The sequence below is a fragment of the Pelobates fuscus genome, chromosome 12, assembly GCF_036172605.1.
Source record: "Pelobates fuscus isolate aPelFus1 chromosome 12, aPelFus1.pri, whole genome shotgun sequence".
Lineage (NCBI taxonomy): Eukaryota > Metazoa > Chordata > Amphibia > Anura > Pelobatidae > Pelobates > Pelobates fuscus.
In genome coordinates, this window is record NC_086328.1 from 12,690,777 (window position 1) to 12,712,336 (window position 21,560).

The window sequence follows — 21,560 nt, forward strand, 5'->3', positions numbered from 1 at the left end:
ACATCACAAAGGTATATAAAGCATAATAATGTGATCGAGTGGATGAAGGGCTGAATAAATGCTACATAGTGCCCTGAATAAAGGGTTTATGCCTTTTTAACCACCTATGTGATATCCATTTCTATGTTCTGTGTTGTAATACTGTTTGGGGTTTGGCAGTTCTCTTGGGACAAAGCTCCTGTAATTGCTATTACAATAAAATATAACCCTGAGTGTGGAACCAGTCTGTTCTATGGTAATAAGAACAGTTGATCCATTTTATCAGATTGCCGGCTGCTTCATTATCAGAGATTAGCATTTCTGAACTCACCATAGAATTTGTAAGAGGGATCAGTGGTGTCTCCATGTTATCTACCGATTTTCTGGAATTTCTGCTATGTTTAGTACATGAAATCTACGGTCTTACCCATCAGGCCTTTAGCTGAGTTTGCAGAGATCTGTCAAATGAAGCAAGTGGCCATCTAACACACACACCATTACTGTTATACAACAAACATGATTTGTTGTTACATTTTGATAGCCATTTGGCCAAAAATTTTAGATAGCAATTTGATTAAACTATCTGTTAACTCACCACTAGTTACTGGTCATTGAATCCTTTTGCAGTTTTATAGCACAGGGCATATAGATAGGGGATTGGAACATCAAAGCAAAATGGAACAATAATGAATCCTTTATTCTTATTAATATTTAAAAAGTAAATGTAATAACTTGATGGGAATTGTGAAGAATTAACGTGGACACTCAACATTATTTTTGTTTGGCCAAAATAAGCATTTTAAAACCTGCTTCAGCAATATTTTTAACGTGTTCATTATGTCCTAAAATTTGCAGTTACTCCATTCTCCAGACTCAGTTGTGCAGCCTGACCTAGCTTCCATAGACGGCAGTTATACAAGGTTTTTATTCTGCTATATTTTACTTCCATGTTCATCTTATGCAAGCAGACAGGCAGTAGTACTCTTTTTAAACAAGACAATGTTATCATAGTCCGGAAACCCATTTTTACACTATCTGTCTTCTGATCTCTTGCTCAGTGATTATGAAGAACATGATATAGCAGAGTATCAACTATTTCAGCTGCATAATAGTACATTGATTTGGCACTCTCCAAATGGCCATATGGAGAAAGTCAGAAACTGGAGAGTACAGGGCAGCAGCTTGACACTTGAAGTTATTATTTCATTGCACTGAATAAGCGAAAGGGTGTCTGCAATCCACCCATGAAGAACGATGAAAAATGCACCAAAAGATCAATAGCAGATGGTGGTATGTTTGTATCATCTGCATAAAATAGCATTTATCATCAAGAATGAATTGCATCGGCTGGATCTGTACACTTTGGGTAAAGAGCCAAGCCATGTATTTTGCTAATATACAGTAATATAAATAAATCACCTCCTAAGTCTAAGGAAATGATTGAACGTATGAAGCAAGGCAAGATAACTGTTTGGCATGCTGTAGGAGTCATTGGGATGTATAGATTTGAGCTTGGTGTGTACATTAAATATATACATTTTTAAACGTTTTCATTTTTATTTTTATTTTTTTTGCTGCGGTACTGGTCTACACATAATTCATGGAATCATTAATTCATTAACGTTTTATTTGTATCTACCTATGTGTGTGTTTGTGTGTGTATGTATATATGTATATATATATATGGTCGCCACTCTGTTGAAACAACTGTGACCAAAGTATCCAACGATTTAATCACTGCAAAATCTCACGGCCATTCATCAGCTCCTATGGCTTCCATTATCATTTATATGCAGATGATCCACAAATCTACCTGTCCTCTCCTGATCTCTCTCTGCCCATCTGGACTGGTGTCTCAGACTGCCTCTCCGCGATTTCCAACTGGATGGCTGCTCACTTAAAGTCAACCTGTCCAAAACAGAACTTCTGGACTTTCCTCCCTCAAGTGTTGCTACTCCCGTGTCTGTCTCCCTCCAAGTCAACAGCGCCACCATCACCTCTACCTTGCAGGCTCACTGCCTTGGTGTTCTCTTTGACTCTGACCTCTCTTTCACCCCTCAAGTCCAGTCGATCGCAAATCCTGCCGCTTCCATCTCAAAAACATAGCTCGCATCCGCCCCTATTTAACACCAGACGCAGCTAAGGTGCCGGTCCATGTCGTTGTTCTTTCTCGCCTTGACTACTGCAATCTCCTTCTCGGTGGTCTTACGAGTTCCCAGATTGCACCATTGCATTCTATTATGAATGGGGCAGTGAGGCTCCTTTTCCTGTCTGCCCACACCATCCCCCTCTCTTTCAGTCCCTACATTGGCTTCCAGTTAGATATTGGGCTCAATTTAAGATTCTGGTGCTTGCTTACAAGTCCCTACATAATTCTGCTCCAACCTACCTATCCTCCCTAATACACAAGTATGTCCCGTTGAGGCCCCTGCGTTCTGCCGAAGACCTTTGTCTATCCTCTGTCCGTACTACCACATCTGATGCTCACCTCCAAGACTTCTCCAGGGCTGCAACTTTTCTGTGGAACCCCCTTCCCTTCTCTGTTAGACTTTCCCCATTCTCCACTCAAAAAGTATTTGAAAACACACTTCTTCAGGAAAGCAAATCACTTAAACTGTTAGTGGGTTTTCATTGCCCCTCCTCCCACTCCCCCATGACTTCTCTCCTGCAACTGTCAAAAATGACCTAAGTTCTCAGTGAATACTTATTCTAGCAACCTCTTTCATTACTCCTACTTATACCCTTTGTGTCATTATACCCCACTCCCTCTAGCATGTAAGCTCATTGACCAGGGCCCTTAACCCCTCTGTTCCTGTGCGTCCATTTGTCTTGTGACAATTACGTGTCTGTTAATCCACTCATTGTACAGCACTACGGAATTTGCTGCAGCTAAATAAATATTTAAAATTATATATATATATTATTTTAAATATTTATATGTACGGTGTGTGTATCTCACTAACGTCTCTGTGCCAACCAAGTCCCTTCTTAACGATGAACGTGTTGATTCCCCTCTGGGAGCACAGCCACATAGGAATGAATGATGCAGAAAGCTCAGCAGACTGAAAATGTAACAGCCAGGTCTGCTCATATTAAAGTGTTACAGGTAAGATTTTCCTTGCGAGTGTTCCAAACCCAAAAATGTGTACTAGCACCCTTTAAAATCCAGTGTGACAGAAGCCAACTGGTACCTCTCTAATTATAAATGAACGCTGGCTCATCGCAATCATCTGATTCTACATTGCCAGTGAGCTACAGTGGCTGTCAAGTCTGATGGAATTCTTTGGATAACTGCTCTAGCAAAAAGATTTGTAAAATCCCCAAACTCTAAGCTTTTTTCCCAGCGGCACTCAGCCTTCTGCTATATCACAATTTATGGTCACTTATTAGCTTGTTTGCTTACAGCCCAACTAACAGCACGGTGTGTTCAATGCAAATAAATTAGACCTCAATGTAATATTTTTGCATAGGCTTTTCAAATTTAATGATACTTTTGGATAAACTTTTAAAATGATTTTACAAAATATTTTAAAACAATGTATTATATATAAAGACAAATATACCAATATTTGAAACTATTAAAACATTTTAACTATAATAAATAACTTTAAAAATGTATCCAAAAATATTAGAGTTTGAAAAGCTTTGCCAAAAATATGAAATTGAGTCCTAAGAAGCATTAGATAGAAAGACTATAGGGGCCTGATGGGAGGCTACCAGGTGAACTGCAAAATGGTTACTCATCTGTGGAAAAAAAGTGATTTTGACCCTGTGTGCGTCTCAATTCTTTCCTGTACAATATATCTTCTTCCCTATGAAAATTATATATATATTTTTTATATCTTTATATATCTTTAAACTTTCTGATGTAGCCATACCAGTACCCATGTATCAGAATGTCCACCTATCTTTCTGAAATATAACTTTGCCCTGTTCAGATAAGTATGATCCCTTCACTTTTATTTTAACTTGGGTCATTTACTTCGATCATCTATGATCGATGACTGCCCGTCATTCATGTCTTGTTTGCAGCGGGAGGCATAGCATGTTTGCATTTAAAAGTCATCCCATCTACAACCGTTTAACCTTATTGGATCTCATCAGAGCGAGGGTGGATCCATACACAATCCCTCTTTGCAGACATAATATGTTAATGTCAGGTAAAGCATAATTTCTTAACTGTTGCCTGATGTTAGAAAATAATTATGTCAATAGAATGGTATGGGTTGAAAATAAACATGGAAAAATTTAGTCAGATTATGTATATGACAAATGTGTGTTTTTAAAGCAAAATTCAATTACACTTGGAATTTCGCTATTGGCTGATTCCAGTTTTCTGTTTATGTAGATTTCGAGTGGAACAAGTGCAAAGCAATTTGTGAGGGTCAAACAACCATCGTTTTGAATTCTCAGACTTTTTAAATGACCTCAAATCTTTTTTTCATATATCTGTCACGTCAAGTTAACATACAAGTGGCGGAGTTCAGAGCAACCACTTCTCATCGAGGAAAGAGTAGAGGATTTTGCGTGGTGATTGGAAGAGGCTGTTAGAAGCTCGATTGGTAAATTAGTTCAGCTGGTGACACATTTTGTCTTACATTACTCATAGGGACTAGATTTCTCAAAGCTGTGCCCTGATTGACAGCTATTCATTAGTCTGGTTCTTCACTTATGATTTGACACTTGGCTATTTTTATCTATATTAATCCTTTCTTACTGCAAAGAAGGCCAGCAACACATTCCTCTGGCAATAGAAATGTTAACGATACAACATATTGTGAATGTTCCTCAAATACCATTAAATCTGCATGGGAACCGGTGCAGGGCTATTTCCTCAGTCTTGTGGGTGGTCTCAGAGGTGGCTGTAACCTTTCCAGTTAAAATAGGGTTAACTCTACAGTTCTTAAGCAATTCTGACAATGATAAGCTCCTTAAAGATATGCCTGTTTGAGAAGGAAGAACCAGGCTTAATACACAGAGATTATGTCTGTAAATATTTAGACACAGGAAGACATGCTCTACAAACACTATGTATACACTCTTTCCTCCAATTTAAGTATGTTTTGTTACTTTATTTGCATTTATCTGCTTTTTTCATTTCTCAAATGTATGCTGAAATTTCTTGCACGCTCGTCCTATTACTTCCAGATGCCTTAGTGACATTCGGAAAGGTGCAGAACACTGCATGCAGAGAGAATATGTTTACCAATGTGGAAATGCAACCATAATCCCATCCAAGGTGGAGAATGCCTACCTAATTCTGTTCAAGGTGAACAGTGCCTCCAGTGATCTTGTCTGTGGTGGACAGTGCCTGCCCAATGTCTCATACAATCATATCCGAAGTGGACAATCCTGCCCAAGATGGGCAATGCCTCATACATTTCTGTCCAATGTGGACAATGCCATATACAATCCTGTCCGAGGAGGGCAATACCTCATACAATCATGTCCAAGGTAAATAGTGCCTCCAGTTATTCTGCTTAAGGGATGCTTTTAGTTATCTTTCTCAAGGTGGGCAATGATTCCAATTTTCTTGTCCAAGGTGGACAATGCCTCCTACAATCCTGTCCAAGTTGGACAATGCCTTCTACAATCCTGTCCAAGTTGGACAATGCCTCTTACAATTCTGGCCAAGTTGGACAATTATTCATACAGTCCTATCCAAGGAGGGCAATTTCTGTGAAAAGTGTCTTTTAACTATCTATTCCAAGAAAGGCAGTGCTTCCAGTATCTTGTCCAAGCCTCCACCATGCAAAGTTATATAATGATAGTGCTCCATCACAGCTATTTCAATCACCCATGAAGGATACATTTAATTTTTGGAATGCTTCAACCTCCTCACTGTTTATAAATATTTATTGTTATTAATTAGATATCTACTTGGTTTGCATGTCTGTGCCCGTATGACAAATTGAAAAAACATTGTCAATGGTCCTCGAACATCAGGGCGTGTAATTGGTTTCAAGCTTCTTCTGGGTAGTCCAATATATTATTTTTAAAATCCTTAATAAGTACCACAAATGTCTTTTTATTTTTATATACATTTTTTTCTGTTTAACCCCTTAAGGACACATGACGTGTGTGACATGTCATGATTCCCTTTTATTCCAGAAGTTTGGTACTTAAGGGGTTAATAACAGTTTTAAAAAAAAAATATATATATATATATTATTGTTTGGGGAATTGAACATCTGTTGTCTGAGAAATAAATGGGTTATTCAACACAGAAAAGAAAATACAACATTTTGTTTTATGAATAAAACTCACTCAATAGCAAATTAATGTCTTAAAATTTACCTAAACATTTTCGCTCTTTAAAGTTTGGCTTGTCTTATAGCGTCCCCCACCACAAACCCTGCAAAAATAAATAAAAAGTACTTGTCGTGTGTATTACTGATTTTTGGAAGTGACTTTTTCTCAACATTTCAAATAACAATACAGAGAAACCTGTGTTCATCATCTGGACTTGTTTTGCCAGTGCTAAATTATTGTTCAGATAAAATCTTGAAGATGTACTCCCAAAATAAAAGCCAGACAATAAAGGTATTTTATCAATCCGTTGGCTTGGTAATAATAATAAACTGATTAAATGCTTGTCATTTCTACAAGATCAGAAGCAGTTGTAGGGCTACGTCTTGGTGGTCTTTTCTTAAGCTAAAAACGACTGTTCAACAATTTGCAGTAGATGGAGTTTGATACGATCTCTCTTCCTTTTTTTTTTTTGACAATTGGTTTTGAAATGTCTTGTAATTTTCCATCTGTTATAAAGGCCTGATAACTGGACTCAGACTTAGATCAGAACTGACATTTCCATTCTTCATAGACAAATCTATTCCGGGTGGATCAGATATTTCACTGCTCAGTCTATCTAACACAAATGGGCTAAATTCGTCTATTTACATCTGATTTGAATTAGCCTCTGAGCTCCGAATTCAGACAAGATGCTACAATACTCATGCAGTCTGCTTAATGACACCTCTCGGTCTTCTACCAGCTCTACTCTTGGAAGTATCAGAAAGACCATAGATGGTGCTATATAATATTAGACTATATATATATATATATTCTAGGTTTGTTCCTTAGGCTCCCATATCCAGAGTTCATTACAAGGCTTCCTATTTGGCCCCTCCTTCCTGATGACTAGGCCCATATTTTTCGACACTCCTAGGTTTTGACTCTGCCACCTCTGTTCCTTATTAAGATGGTCAAAGCATGGTGGGCATGTGACCTTTCATGTACAAGAAAAGATGGGAGAGCTTTAGCTAGACTGTTAATGAAATGAGCATGTGTAGATATTGTTATTCTGTTCTCCCACTATCCTTCACATCATATAATCATTGTATGGAGCAGGGCTGCAGCCTGTCCTACTCTGATTTGGTTACCAAGCATATCAGACATATTTGGTCTTTGAACCCGTGGTCAAAAATAGTTTTTGCCCCTATGGTATTAAATTAAAGCCGAAAACATTTCTTGTCAATAGCAGAAAATGATTTAACATTCATTATGATCTATGTTAACATTTCCACAGACTGGAAAGGGAATTCCTCCCGCATGACATTAGTGTACGGATCCGATTGTGGTGAAAGAATTATGTTGCGGCTTATCTTGCAGAGTTTGGAAGGCCATTCACTGTACGCACAACTCATTCAGTTTAATATTTCATTCTCTGGCTGCTTTTAATCTTCTGAGATGGGCCTCTTTTTTTCTTGTAATTTACTGCTTGTGATACAACTTGAAAGAGTGTGACCTCATATCCACATGCAGTGCTAGTGCTTCTTACAGCGAATTTACAGCACCCTTGATCAATGAAGTATCCCGTTTGCAGTGATCCAGCCAATTGTTCTACTATATGAGACCAGTTCAAAGAAACTACTACTGGCTGTGATTGGACTAGTCACTGATGCATGTTGCTCCAAAAGTGATTTTAGTGAAACTATAACTGTCCTAAAGATATATCCAGCATTGTATTCTCTCTACTTCTGTTGCTCACTCACAGCTTACTCTACTCTTGGCACAATAAATTAGGTGTATTAAAAGCATACTGTATGTTGGACACCAATTTCCTGAATGGGAGAGCTTACAGTCTATTCGGATGAGGGCTAGGCTTTCGTTGCCTTACTTGGAAAAATGAACGGTTTGCTGACACATTAGACATTGGTAATAAAGGGGCAAAGCCTTGACCATCCTCTCGGAATTCACAGAAGGCACACTTATTCTAGGAGGCGATTTTAATGTCCCTTTGGATCCTAACATGGATTCCTCCTCAGGTCATAGTAGTATCCCACAAAGGGAAATTAGAGGTATACTGAAATCCCTTCGAAACGTATGTCTTGTGGACTGCTGGAAAGCGCTCCACCCCACGGTAAAGTACTACACACACTACTCGGGTTTGCATGGGAGATACTCGAGGATCCTACAACAGGAACTGCTCCCAAAGCTGCAGGGAGCGAGCATAGAGGCTGCCCCGGCCGGTTCTGATGTAGATGGACTCCCCATTCTCGCGACCTAAAATCCTCAGCTGGACGCTCAGCGGACCTTTGTTGGCAGAAATCACCAAAATGGAGACATTGAGGCGATACATAAAAGAACACTACTGGACTATGACTATCAGGAACTTATGGAACTCAGGTCACAACTCCAAGCCATGCTAGTGCAGAAACACTACTGCCACATCAACAGATCCAAGGGCTTTTTCTACATACACGCGAACAAGGGCGCAAATTACTGGCTCGCATGCTCAGAGGACAAATTCACGCACAGATGCAGGGGGCAAAACCACTCAACACCCTGAACTCATAGCAACAGAATTTCAAACTTTTTATTCAAATTTATACAACCTTCGGGACCAGTTCACCGCAGTTCCCACATTCAACAAGATGGAGGCAACACAACAATACCTCTCAAACTTCCTATCCAAAACTGTGACCCTAGATGAAGCAGACCTAATGGATGCCCCAATCACGAAAGAAGAACTAAATGCCGCGATTAAACAGGCAAAGACGGGTCAGGCGCCGGGCCCGGACAGGTTCTCATTGTACTACAAGAAGTTCGGGTACATACTCATCCCTAAACTCACCGCAGTGCTGAACGCTCTCACAACTGAGACTCCACGACGAATCACTGGCAGCAACAATCTCCATCCTGCCCAAGCCAGGCAAGGACCCGGAACTCTGCAGCAGCTATAGACCAATATCCCTTTTAAACGTGGATATTAAACTATTCACCAAGGTTATAGCGAGCCGCCTGAACACAATGCTCTCGAGGCTGGTCCACCAAGATCAAATAGGGTTTGCCCCAGGAAGGGAAGCCCGAGATAGCACGCTTAGAGTGCTCTCCATACAACACCTCGTAAGAAAAAGGAAGGAACACATGCTTCTGCTTTCCAGAGAAAGCCTTTGACTGGGTGGACTGGGCATTCCTCACAGAGACACTCAGAGTATTTGGATTCGACCCTAAGCTGTTCGCCTGGATCGCTGCTATCTACAGTCGGATGAATGCAAGAGTTCGGGTAAATGGAGTCCTTACTGATGCATTAACAATCCGGAACGGGACACAACAGGGGTGTCCATTGTCCCCGTTCTTATTCGCATTATCTTTGGAATCTTTGAAGCAATAAGGCACAACGAGGACATCAAAGTCGTTACCTCAAAGGCACCACGCACAAGACAGCGGCCTACAGCGATGACATGCTGTTCTTCATCGCACAACCCAGAATCACACTACCTTGCCTGCTGCAAGAGATTTATGGCCAACTATCTGGCCTCAAGCTGAACATGTCTAAGTGTGAGGTCCTTAACCTCATGGTCTCGAACAGGAAGTGTGACTCATTAAGCACACAGTTCCCATTTCACTGGTGTGACCTCCAAATTAAGTACATCGGAATCTGGCTGACTGTGGCACTGTGCGATCTCTATCAAGCTAATTCCCTGCCGCTTCTCACTAAGATATCACAAGACCTGCGTAACTGGAACTACCAACATATCTCGTGGATGGGGCGCATTGGTGTCATAAAAATGAACATCTTAACCAGACTCCTCTATCTCTTTCAAACAATACCAGTGTCCCTGCCCACAGCGTTCTTCTCCTCTTTGAGATCCGCCATAATTAAATGTGTGGAACGGTGGGAGACCGCAACTCAGATATGAGATACTCTGCCTGCCACGTCAAGAGGGAGGCCTAGCGCTCCCGGACACCCGGAATATCACCATGCAACAATATTACAGCGCGTCTTGGAGTTGCATTCCCGACCAAGACATAAGCAGTGGATCACACTGGAGGCCACACGGGACGCACACCTGCTCGCGGCTGTTTGGTTGGCGCGCCTATTTCCAATAGATGGCTCGGAACAGGTATCCCCTGTGACCCACACCTTTAAAAACCTGGACCTCAGCGCGTAGGGCCACACACTTATCCCCGCACCCGAGCCTGATTACACCGTTCATCCATAACCACTCAATCGGAGAAGGACTGACTTCCAAATCATACGGCTTCATAGGTGACAAAGATTTTATACCTATACATGATGTGCTCGACGATACGGGGCTGAAACCCCTACGAGATCTGACCAAGAACCAAGCTCTGACGCAATTACAATCCTTCTGATACACACAAGTACAGCATTCTTACAACTCACTCACTGACAAAGCATCCATTCATAGAGCTCTCACGCATTTTTAAACCTTATGCCTAACCAGAACCGATCTCAACAAGGCAATCTCATTCCTATACCAGTATGCCTTAGTGGGGGGCGACTCAGATCGACACACCTTCAAGCGGCAGTGGGAACATATCACGGGAATCACGTTTACCCACATCCAATGGGAAAAGATACTCTTGCACCATAAATCATCAACAAGCACACGATACCAAGAGGTAAACTATAAACTTCCGTCACAGTGGAATAAAACTCCGGCTCTTCTGCACAAGATCTTCCCGACTGTTTTGGCATTTTGCTGGAAGTGCAACAGGGGAGAAGGGACTACCGGACACATATGGTGGGACTGTCCTGACATAACTTCATTATGGGACTCTATACAAGCCAAAATCGCAGAAAAATTGGGTCTTATGCCACCCCTGACTATGGAACAAATTTTGCACTCCACGCCGATGCCGATCTCGAAATACAAAAAATCCATTCTGATACACACATGAATGATGCTGCAAAGGCGCTTGTGCCTGCGCTCTGGAAACAAGCCTGGTCACCGACGCTCGCATAATGGTACAAACGAATAGAGGAGATCTACTCGGCTGAGGCAATCAGGGCATCGGTGATGGGTCAGAATGACAAACACGCCGAACTGTGGAGACCATGAATAGAATATTGGCGCGGTTTACCACCTATTTTTGCATTTCATGAATAGAATATATTGCTAAAAGAGGCACAGGATCTATCGGGAATTGAGGTGGCAAAATGGGGGGGACGCTCTTGGCACAAAGACAGGTGGGTCCGACCTGATCATTCACTCTCTCTCCGTTAATACACTGACTTCCACTCCACACCTGATATCGCCACTAGGAAGGTTCCCGTTCCCGATGTGCAGGACGTCAGCCTACCTCACTGCACTCAGACTAAGGGCACGAGGGTCTTGCCTACACAGGAACCTACATAACTTAGGACTAACCACACACTCTCGGACTGACAGACTGACTTGACTCCGAAGGCACACACTTTTGCCCCACACTCGGATAGGGATCTACGCAACATGATCACGGGGCCTTCCTGGCCCACATGTCACGACCCTCGCATTGGACTCCAATGGGGAGAGGGGAGAACAGTCAGTGCACACACTGACGTACAACACTGGGTTACAAGCGAGCGGTCTCCCGGCTCAGTAGCTAGGGGGGTCGGGAGGGAGGGAAGCTCACAGCAAAATATGCCTGACTCAGGGGGACGGGCAGTTGGGAGGACGATTCCGAGAAGGTAAATACTATGGCATGGTGAGCCCACGCCCGGGACTTGGCCTACCTGGGCCCTGCCCCCTGACGTCCAGCAAAACAGACACATAGGTTGAGAATGAGCTCCAACAGTAGACTGGCCTAAGCCTTCATCTTAACAGAAATGATGTGAAGTTCGAGGAACATGCTTTATTGTTTCAGTGTCAAACCACACATCTCACCCTCAAGGAACTATTGCTCATGATTAAGAAGATAGATGAGGTGGAGGGGAAGCAAACAATCCGACAACCGTGTCAAAGGTTACCTTAATACCTCTCCTGGACACTACCACTTATGAATGTTGAGTTCTCAGACCTAGCACTCACCGATGCCTTAGTGCATTGGTTTATCACTGACCACAAAATGGCTCGGTCTGAGAAAAGACAAAATCACAATATTAGCATATGCACACTGTGCGCAGCACACCACAATAAAAACACACGATAACGGATTCATGAAAATACACTTATAGAGACAATAAGTAGTTCACATGACCGCATGGAAATCTTTGTCATCATGGTTATAAGATGTAAGTTGCGAGACCTGCGTGTCTCTTCCTTTCTCATACGTTACCAGACCTGCATGTCTAAACCTCTTAAATTAAAATGTAATATCTTATCTCCTAAGTTATGTGCGAGGCCTGCGAGTCTCAAATCCTTGCCATGATATATGTTTATACGTTAAACCAATAAAAAACTATTTACCAAAAAAAAATAAACTACTTTGGGGCAAAGCCATTTGATTGCCTTCTTCTGATAATTTTTCTATTTTCACCACTCTGTACAATATCATTATTTAGATTATTTTGATATAATTTAAAAGGGAAAATAATACTGTGATCTTGCCTATTCCTGCTGAGATACCGGAAGGTCATTTAGCCAACATTTACATGGTGGTTGGACATTTACTACAGGTGAGGGTGCTAAATTGTTCTCAGGTTCTGCCAAAGATCCATCAAATGTAGCAAAGAAATGTTTACGGCATTCCTCAAATTAGTGCATGTATAAGGTCTTTTTAGTGACACAGATATTTTTATGATAGGTCTGTCTATAGATCTTATGTAACCTTGATAATGTCTTGAATCCCAAAGTCTTCAATGTCAAAACAACATGGTTTGTCATTTATTTGTATTTATTTATTTGTTTGTTTTCAGTTGATTTGAGAATGCACCTTTATCTGGTGCATTGGTTATAAATAACCAGAATGCTTAATTTGACATCATTTTACATTAATAGTAGTTTTTCTTGTTTAGCAGCAGGACAGTCTAAACACAATAAAATCAGGAGTATCGGTGAGATCCTTGCCGTGACTTTGTGAACGGCTAGTTTCATCCTTTCTTGGTAATCTATTTACATCCTATATACGGTACCTAAATCAAACGTTCTCACTGAAAAGCCACATGGAACTTTATCTTATTTTCCTACTAATAGGAAAACATGTTGTAAAAGCTCTAAATCACAAAACTTTTGCAGGATTAACAATAGCTGCTCTTTACAAGCTTAATAACAAGCTCTTCAGGATGTTTAAAGAACACAGGGCAATCAGTGAATCTTAACTGGATACTAATTGTCTTACAGTGGGAGGCAGTCGTAAAGTCCATTTATTTAAGATCTCTATATTTACACTGCAAAAGAATAATTAAAATAGTCCAAATAAATCCCTTGCATTTGGCTCCGAGGTCTAATTTTTACGATACTACAATCGTCGATTTGCTGAGACATGCATATTTTCCTGAGTTAGAATGAGTCAATGCTTACTTTTATTACATTCTGTAAGTATGAGCAAATTTCTAAGTATGAGTGACTGCTAGTTTTGCACTGTAAGTGTGCGTAATTGCTTTTTTTTTTTTAATTTTTTTTATACATACTGTAAGTGTGAGTGATAATTTGTTTTTACATGTTGTAGTTGCGAGTGACCGTTTGTTTGAATGAGTCTGGTCTTTGTTGATCTGGTTAGTAGCACGTTCATCCTGCATGTTAAAGGACCACTAGAGTCCCCATCTCAATGTAGTGGTCTGGGTGCAGTGGTCCTGTCTTTTTAACTCTGCAATATATAATATATGCAGGGTTAAACACACCTATAGTGGCTGTCTTCCAGAGAGCCACTAAAGCGCTTCTTCTACAACAGCTGAGTAAAACTCTGTCACGTGAGCTTGCTGATCATATGTAAGCATTTAATTGAATGTTTTCCTTTGTGAAGTATTTGGATGCTAATCAGTCGATATTGATCCCCTATAAGGAGTATTGAATTTGACATCGACTCGAGAGCCTGATGACATTACAGGAGACGGAGCGCTCAGAGTGCTGAGAGAGTCTCAGTTCCTAAGAAAGGAAAGGTATAAACCATTTGCAACTAGCTCAGTATAGCGTTTGGAATGCAGGTTTGTATTCATAATGCTATAGTGCAGGTGTAGGCAACCTACGGCACTAGTGCCATGCACGGCACTCGAGGTGCCTTTGCACGGCACTCAAGGCTGCTAGAGCCAAACAGGCTCTGGCCTATCAGGAGTCCCAGGGAAACTTCAGATATCTGCTAATCCGAAAAGGTGTTGAAGGACAATCCGCAGTTTATGCATTGCAGCACGTAGAGGTAGTGATCTCAGATCACTTCCTCCCAGCACTGGTGAATGGGAATCCACACAGTATTATTATTATTATTATTATTGCCATTTATATAGCGCCAACAGATTCCATAGCGCTTTACAATATTATGAGAGGGGATTTAACTATAAATAGGACAATTACAAATAAACTTACAGGAACAATAGGTTGAAGAGGACCCTGCTCAAACAAGCTTACATTCTATAGGAGGTGGGGTGTAAAACACATTAGGACAGTAGTAGAGCAGCACACAGTTGCTGTTGTAGCTCCTGTCCTTGACACGTACCTGGCCGGCCTGGTCCCCACTGGAACCCAGGGAAGCCACCCACACTGCTAGATATACACAGAAATGCAGAATAATACGGACAGCCCACACACAAACATACACACAATCCGCACAAATGCAACACCACTAACAATGCACCTTCATGCACACAACCCCACATGCAGCCTCTCACATGCAATACCCCAAACAGCCCCCCACACACTACCAAACACACAATGTGACATATCCATCCACACACACAATTCCACAAGCAGCCCTCATACACAGCTTACATTTATATGTATCATACACAATACCATAAACTACTCATGAACATATACAATATAATAGCTCATATACGCAGGGCTGTCTTTAACGCGGGGCAAATGGGGCAGCTGCACCGTGAGCCCCGCTGGCCTCAGCTATTTCTCACCCCCCGGCCGGTAATCCGCACACTAAGGAGGCCCACTGGCTGGCCCATGCACAAAGGGCCACCCGGTGGGCTTCTGTCAGCAGGGGTCTGGTCGCGCGCTGATGCGCTTTAACAGCGCAGGCGGGCCCCTTGCTTTTCGGCAGCAGGCTGGGAGGAACGGATGGCCGCGCATCACTTCCTCCCACAAAGAGAGGAGCGCGCGGGAAAGAAGAGTAGGCAGAGTGGAGGGGGGTTGCCCGAGAGAGCCAGACCCCAACTCCCAACACCTTCAGCCACCAGCAGGAAAGGTAGAAAACTGGAGGGTGGGTTTTAAAGTGTAAATTTTGTGTGTGTGTCAGCATGTCTGTCTGTGTGTGTGTGTGTGTGTCTGTCTGTGTCAGTATATCTGTGTGTGTGTGTGTCAGCATGTCTGTGTGTATCAGCATTGGGGTGGAGGACGTGATTGCACGCCTGGGGAGGGGGGACAGGGTCCAGGGGGCCCCAAGAAAATGCTTTGCCCAGGGTCCAGTCAATATTAAAGATGGCCCTGCATATACGCACATATACAATGATACAAAGCAATTACAGTAAAAATCACACAAGCAGAATACGGCAGCCTCCACACCTCAATTTAAAAAAAAAAAAAATAGGACCGGCACGCTACGGGACATCACAATCCTATATCGGCACAGTGCTGCTAAAAGGTTGCCTACCCCTGCTATAGTGTTTACCCATTAGTGTTCAAAATCTCCCATATTGCCTTGATCCGGGAGAACAGTCCCATCCCAGTTTCCCCTTTACTTTTGGAAGAGTGAGACAAATTCTTCAAACAAAAAAAGGCGCGTGCGTATCGTTGTGTGAAAGCATTACAAAACAGTTGTGTCTATGCGAGAATTCTTCAGCAGTATTCTGTGCATACTCAGTCCTTGCTGGCGCGACACGGCAACCAGACTTATTTGTTGGAGTGTTACACTATGTTTTGCTGCACATTCCCACCAGCATTTTATAGAATGTTAGCAGATAAGTTGCACCTTCTTACTGCAGAAAGTATAATCACTTGAACTAAAATCCGCATTGCTAATAATGCTATGTAAAGCCATCACTAAATGGCTGGTTTATGAGCGGTCCACGGGGAATGAGGCAAGCTGCCGTAACGTCAAATCAGATGTCAGGCGTTTGACTTAATGTAACTAGCTCAACTATTCTCAAATATTTACTCCAACACAATGTTCAATTTACCAATGATACAAACAGGATTATATTCTTTCAGGCTTGCAGCTGTTCCCTGATCGGGTTAACTAAAGCTTCAAAGCTCCCATTTCACGCTCCCACACAATTCATAACAATGATTTCCTCTCCAGGGTTCCATCACCCTGTATCGGCACAGGAACATGCACTCTCAGCAGAAAGGTGCAGCTATTTTGGTGAGATCTCCTTATTTCTGGAAAATCTCTGTAACTACTTGCCAGGAAACCCTTGGACTGGAGCATTAGGGATGCCTGAGGAGTCAGGTTAGCATCCCCATGTCTTCATAGCTCAGATTTTACCCTGGTAATCTCTTAGTCACATCCAAATTCCACTGTAGTGGTTCAGTTTATAAAATAAAAAACAACCCCCTCCCAAATTATTTTAAAAACATCACCATTTTAACTATTTTAACTACTTTGCTTCTATATTGTTTTTCTATGATGCATACATTTCTGATTGGGTTTATTCTTTGCCTTCTGTGAGTCTGTTATTTGGTATAGAGCAGGTAAATGCCTTGAGAATAAATGAAGGAACATTGCCTCTCAACATTGTTCAGTAGCTAGCTTTGGCCTAGGCTCTGAAGGGCATCATTTGTTGATGAATCACTTTGTAAGGTCCGAGCAGTATCGAGGCAGGGCCAGTGCAAGGATTTTTGCCGCTCTAGGCAAAACAAACCCCCCCCCCCCATATGCGCTGCCCACCATGTGACATCACAATGCCCCACCCATATGATCTGTCATATGAACCACCAGTGCGGCACACAGTGTGTGTTTACATTAAAAAGCCTGCAGAGACAGGCTATAGACACCAGAACCACTACATTAAGCTGCAGTGGTTCTGGGCACTATAGTGTCCCTTTAATGTGAGGTAAATTAGAAATTAGTGTCACTAATAATATACTAGATTGCCTACTTACAACTAGATGAGGATGATGATGGGCTCTAGCTGCAGTCTGGCTCCACTGGTCTGGCGTAGAACAGGCTTTCTGGAGTTTGTAACTGTGGACCCAAAAATCAATGTTCTGGGGGAACGGGAAACAGCTCCATTTTGGGGGGCCCCTTACACAGCTCAAGGTCTGCGTCCCCACGGCCTGACAGTGAGTATGCCGATAAGGCCCACCCATACAGGATCAAATGGGTTGTGCTTATGGAATGTAGAGTATAGGGATACCAATTTGTGTAGGCGATGCAGTGTGTGTACTGGATGCATTGTGTGAATCTGTGTTTGTATGTGTAAGGGATGCAAGGTGTGTTTGTGTGTATGTAAGAGATGCAGTGTGTGTGTCTGTAAGGGGTGCATTGATTGTCTCTAAGGGATGAATTGAGTGTGTGTAAGTGAAGCAGTGTGTGTACTGGATGCATTGTGTGAATCTGTGTTTGTATGTGTAAGGGATGCATGGTGTGTTTGTGTGTGTGTAACTGATACATTGTGTGTTTCTGTCTGTAAGGGATGCATTGTGTGTTTCTGTGTATGTGTGCAAGGGATGCATTGTCATTGTGTGTTTCTCTGTGTGTAAGGGAAGCATGGTGTGTTTCTGTGTGTGTGTGTGTGTAGGTAGAGATACATTGTGTGTTTCTGTGTATGTATAGGGATGCATTGTGTGTGTGTGTGTATTGTGAAAGAGAGAATTTGTGGGGTAGGATAGGGGCTGAGAGGGGAGCAGAAAAAAATATAATTTGTTTCTTATGTTTTGCATCTTCTTTGTGTGTCTTACTCACCCCGGCCCCTTTGTGTTTCTCCCTCCTGAGCCCCTCTGTGTGTCTCTTTCTCCTCTACCAGCCACCTACTTCTCTTTCCCCCCTTCCTTAGCCTCTCTGTGTGTCTTCCACTCCCCTGTCCCTTAATAATCTATTTCAATCCCACCTGTCCCTTGGTGGTCTCCTCTCCTCCCCCTGTCTCTTAGAGCTCTCCCCTCTTATCCCTTACTGCTATTCCCTCTTGTCCCTTAGAGCTCTCCCCTCCTGTCCCTTAGTGCTCTCTCCTACCCCCTGTCCTTTAGAGCTCTCCCTTGCCCCTTAGTGGTCTCTACTCTCCTCCCCTGTCCCTTAGTGGTCTCTCCTCTCCCCCACACCATTAACGGTCTCTCCCCTCCCCTCTCCCACCTTGGTGGTCTCTCCTCTCTCCCACCCTCACCAGGTGTTCTCTCCTTTCCCCTCCTCCCTAGGTGTTCTCTCCTTTCCACCTCCTCCCCTGGTGGTTTCTCCTCTCTCCCCCTCCTCCCCCCCAGGTGGTCTCTCCTTCCTTCTCTCTCCCCCTCCCTTCCCAGGTGGTCTCTCCTTCCCTCTATCTCCCCCATTCTCCCTCACCAGGTGGTCTCTCCTTGCCTTCCCCCCCCTCTCCCCTCCCCAGGTGGTCTTTCCTCCCCTCTCTCACCTCCGGGTGGTCTTTTCTCCTTCTCGCCCTCGAGTGCCTCCTACCTCTAGTCACTAGTGTATCGTGGCCGAGCTCACCTCCGGTCCGCGGTACAGGAGCTTCTGTTTCCACTGCCCGGCTCTCTATAGAGCGCTCAGGTGGCTGCAGCATGAGGGGGGCCGGCGCTCCTGGCGGCGCACCTTCCTAAGGGGCGCCCTAGGCGACTGCCTAAGTCACCTATAGGAAGCGCCGGCCTTGTATCGAGGATAATATACAAAGGAACACACTGCACTACCTTGTCCAAAACTGATCTTTTTAAATGCCACTAAAAAATTGTACTGTAATGTGACCCTGACCTTTTGAGTAATGTCATTTTAACGTGGTAGCAGCACTTTCGGTCTCAGAATATCAAAGGATACAGAAGGTACAAAGTTTAATGTAGAAAGATATGCTTATGACACTCGGTTTTTAAGAATAATTCATTTTTATTTTTTTTTCCCCAGTGTCGTTGAGTTTAGAAGACAATCCAATGTTAACATTGATTGGAACTGATTGGAGCTCTAAGACAGTCATTTTCTATTTACATTTCGCTGTCTGTTATATATTTATCAGATTTTGTTTTACCCAGGTGTTCATCATAGACAAGATATGCTTTCAGTGAAGCCACAGGAGTCATCCATAGATTTGGTTTGCATTAGACCATTTATTTAATATAGTTGTGCCCTCCAGCTTGCATTGCAAAATGAATTATTTTCCTCTGCTCTAGACCTTTGGCAATTGCTTCAATTCATTTAAGACAGTCTCACTAGTGAAGACCTATGTTCTGCTGGTTGGCTGTCTTGACCAGTGTTTTGTTTTGTTCAGAGTAGTTCACATAGACATTATGGTGGCACTGGTCATCCACCAATACTCGTTCTATAGAGGGGATTGGTGGTGAATGTATGCCACATAATAGAGGCTGACGCATGGTGTATTATCAGTGTGTGGTGCCATCTTACGAGACATCTTTGGTGACTCTTTTGGATGCCTTCATAGATATACTGTAATATCCTCCAAAAGTAGTTGTGTACATATCATTAAATCTAATCTTGATTCTTTTAAATTCACCAGGATTTATGATGAATAAAGTATTTGGAAGTTATATCATATGCTGAAATTTGACATGTGTCAAAACATAGTGAAATGCTGGTTTGCTGATCCTGGGAAAAAATAGGAAACATAATGAAAAAAAAAACACAATTTGAACGCAGCATGAAACAGGAAATTCTTGCAGCTTTCCTAACTGTGCACAGACACATCGTTATACTTTAAATTGAGATTATTTTCGTCTTCTCTATAAGACAGATGTATTTTAGCTGCACTGGGGATTCTCCTTGTGAGCTTTGTGTTTGTATTAGGATTTTCTTGGCTCTTTCTGTTCCCTGTTGCCTCGAAATCGCAGCCACAAAGGTTGACTGATACACAGTCATTGTGCGCTCCAGGGAGCATGCGATGTGTGAGGGAATTCCTTTTACATTTATTGAGGAAGAAGAGCATAAATTGGGGACTTTGCACCTCAGTCATTGACATTTCTCAGAAATGTCTTCCAACTAGAAAAATTCTCAAAACAAGACTCTGCGATAAAGAGAATTCCCCCCGCATTTGTCACTATTAATACTACTCCTGATCCAGGCGGCCGTTGTGATTAAATGGTGCCTGCTTATCTTTTTTTTTTCCTGATTTGCACAGAATTCTTAAATGGTGTGCTACATAGGTCGTAGCATGACCATAGAGCAGATGTGCTTCCCTCTCTTTTGTTTTTCTCCTTCACTATTTAAATTGCACCAGTTTTGCACTCTCCCCAAGGGATAGTAAAATGAGTAACAGGGCTGGCAAAGGTGAGGGGAAAACAGATGTGTACACTAAGAAGACAATCATTTTAGACTCAGAGGTTTCATTGAAGTCTGCTTTAAATTCACACCCCATATTACTCTGCTATTGTCTGTGAAAAAAAAAAAAAAAAACTAACTGTATAACTAAGAGGAAAAACAAAAATCCAAAGCAGTTAGTGGAATGGCTCATGTGCCGAGGCCTAAATCTGGCTGTTGTCCTACAAAAGGAAAGAACTTTGGCTGGCCCAAACTTTTGGCTTTGCTGTTGCAGATCAGAGGTCCAGCTCTCTCGAAGCATTTGGACTCTCAAACATTGGTTCGTTCAAGCCAATAGCAGCTGGGAGCTTTGCAGACTTGTCACGCTCGTGAATGGAGTCCAGGAAAATATGCCTTATTATTTTGAAATAATGTTGTAGGAACGACTATGGGGTGATGTGGACTTTTGTCCAAGAGTTATTGGAATAATATTCAAGAATGAAAAAGGGGATTTAAAAAACAAAACAAAAAAAAAACCATCAGCAGGTCATTGAATGGCCTTACCACAGGTACCTGGAGGAGTTAGAGACTTTGTCACCACAATAGATGATTGAAGTAATTCAATGTGGACTGACATACATCAAATGACAGCTTACATTTCTAAAAATAGTGCTACACGTTATCATTTCTGCATGTGTTTTGTTTTTAACTAGAATTGCAAAGGACCATCCCATGCTCGGCAGACAGACTCTATTACCTCTGCCAAAGATAACACTGATATTAGTATGGGTGCTCTCACTGTCTAGTTATGTGAGATTGCGACTTTTCAACCTCTTTATAAAAGTTGTGGTGAGATACAAAAGTGTCGGGAACCTCCTCCGTGCTGATTAAAAGAAATATTCAGCAGATCTGGTAAACGTCAC

The 21,560-nt window shown here is 42.2% G+C and overlaps 1 protein-coding gene across 2 annotated transcripts in view; it reads left to right on the forward strand.

The window, feature by feature from the left end:
- The window catches only part of BANP (BTG3 associated nuclear protein), a 375,637-nt gene that overhangs the window by 310,137 nt on the left and 43,940 nt on the right, over positions 1–21,560 (forward strand). The gene's annotated exons all lie outside the window — the stretch shown is intronic.